We start from the raw sequence: 2500 nt of genomic DNA on the forward strand, positions 1-2500 counted from the left end.
CATATTAATTGTTAATTACTTTTCTTGTAGTTTCCTTATTTCCTTTCCTCACTGGGCTATTTTCCCCGTTGGGGCCCTTGGGCTTATAGAACCTTGCTTTTCCATCTAGGGTTGTACCTTAGAAAGTAATAATAATATCATTAATAATAATGTTGTTGTTTCTGTTGTTGTTTCTGTTGTTGTGGGGTAAGATTATGAGGACTGATTGAAAGGATAGACGGATGAGATTGCAGATCGTAATTGGCAATTTCATGCGAAGATGGTAAGGTTGATTGAGTGATTGATTCATTTGGGGTTTTCTGGCATCCTGACATCTAAGGTCATTGACTCAGAGAGACGATAAGATCAAACTTATGTTTTCCGTATTTTTAGATAATTGGGGTATTTCGTATACGTTATATAACTTAGATAAGTGTAACTACTTATTGCTATTCTAGTTCTTAATTGGGTCATATTATCATCTGTGCTTGAACGGTGAATGATCTTCCTAATCCGGTAGTTGAATCATTGGAACTTCAAAAGTTCAAACTTGCAGCAAATGTTTTTATGTTGAACAGGCTGACATAAGACTTTTTATAGTTTATGTATGAAATATCTGTTTTGATGTTGTTACTGTTTCTAAAATATTTTATCAAGCTCATTATTTCTCATGTAGTTTATTTATTTCCTTATTTCCTTTCCTCAACGGGCTATTTTCCCTATTGGAGCCCTACGTTATATAACTTAGAGAAGTTTAACTTTAATTGCTATTCTAGTTCTTAAAAATTGGGTCATATTATCCTCTGTGCTTGGACGGGGAATGATCTTCCTAATCCGGTAGTTGAATCTGTAGAACTTCAAAAGTTCAAACTTGCAGCAAATGTTTTTATGTTGAACAGGCTGACATAAGTCTTTTTATGGTTTATATATGAAATATCTGTTTTGATATTGTTACTGTTTCTAAAATATTTTATTAAGCTCATTATTTCTCATATGGTTTATTTATTTCCTTATTTCCTTTCCTCAATGGGCTATTTTCCAGTTGGAGCCCTTGGGCTTATAGCATCTTGCTTTTCCAACTAGGGTTGTAGCTTAATTAATAATAATAATAATAATAATAATAATAATAATAATAATAATAATAATAATAATAATAATAATAATAATAATAATAATAATAATAATAATAATAATAATGTGTTTGAATTCTTTTACGAAATGATGGAATAAGAACAATGTATAATACTATGCATTTCAAATTAGATGACGCAATAAGATGAAATTAATTTATGAAACTGGCGTTAAAATAGACACTTCAATGCATGTAATATATAAGAATTATTCCTAATTTGAAGACTAATAACTCGACTTTGACCTATCATTCTAATTAAATTCATAATCAAAGTCGTTATGAAATTCCGGGTCATTTCAGTGCAAGATTCACACCACCAAGAACGCACGAAGCGGTACCCAAACTGAAAGGGAATATAATAACGGTTATTCTTTATGTCACTGATAATAATATTGCTGGTTTATTGCACAATCAAATGCTATTGTGGTGTCACAATCGGGTCCGTTAATGATAAAAGAGTGGCAACACTCTGACACACTATTCTGTCTTATTTCTTTGTCTCTTGTTTTTGTTAAAAGTTTTTATAGTTTATTTAGAAAATGTTTATTTTAATGTTGTTACTTTTCTTAAGATATATTTTTCCTTGTTTCCTTTCCACAATGGGGTATTTTTTTCCCTGTTGGAGCCCTCGGGCACATAGCATCCTGCTTTTCCAACTAAGGTTGTAGCTTAGCAAGTAATAATAATAATAATGATAATAATAATAATAATAGTAATAATAATAATAGAGATCTATTGCTTGATGGTACATTTAGGTACACTATTCTATCTTATTTCTTTGCCTCTTGTTTTGTTAGAAGTTTTTATAGTTTATCTAAAAAATATTTATTTCAATGTTGTTACTGTTCTTAAGATATTTTATTTTTCCTTGTTTCCTTTCCACACTGGGGTATTTTTTCCCCTGTTGGAGCCCTCGGGCACATAACATCCTGCTTTTCCAACTAAGGTTGTAACTTAGTAAGTAGTAATAAGAATAATATATCAATTCATTATATATATATGTATATTTCATTTTTCCTTGTTTCCTTTCCACACTGGGGTATTTTTTTTCCCTGTTAAAGCCCTTGGGCTTATAGTATCCTGCTTTTACAACTAGGGTTGTAGCTTAGCAAGTAGTAGTAGTAGTAATAATAATAATAATAATAATAATAATAATAATAATAATAATAATGAGATCTCTTGCTTGATGGTACATTTGGGTACACTATTCTATCTTATTTGTCTTCCTCTTGTTTTGTTATAGTCTTTATAGCTTATTTAGAAAATATTTATTTTAATGTTGTTACTGTTCGTAAGATATTTTATTTTTCCTTGTTTCCTTTCCACACTGGGGTATTTTTTTCCCTGTTGGAGCCCTTGGGCTTATAGCATCCTGCTTTTCCAACTAGG

Source organism: Palaemon carinicauda, chromosome 35 (genome assembly GCF_036898095.1).
Source record: "Palaemon carinicauda isolate YSFRI2023 chromosome 35, ASM3689809v2, whole genome shotgun sequence".
NCBI lineage: Eukaryota > Metazoa > Arthropoda > Malacostraca > Decapoda > Palaemonidae > Palaemon > Palaemon carinicauda.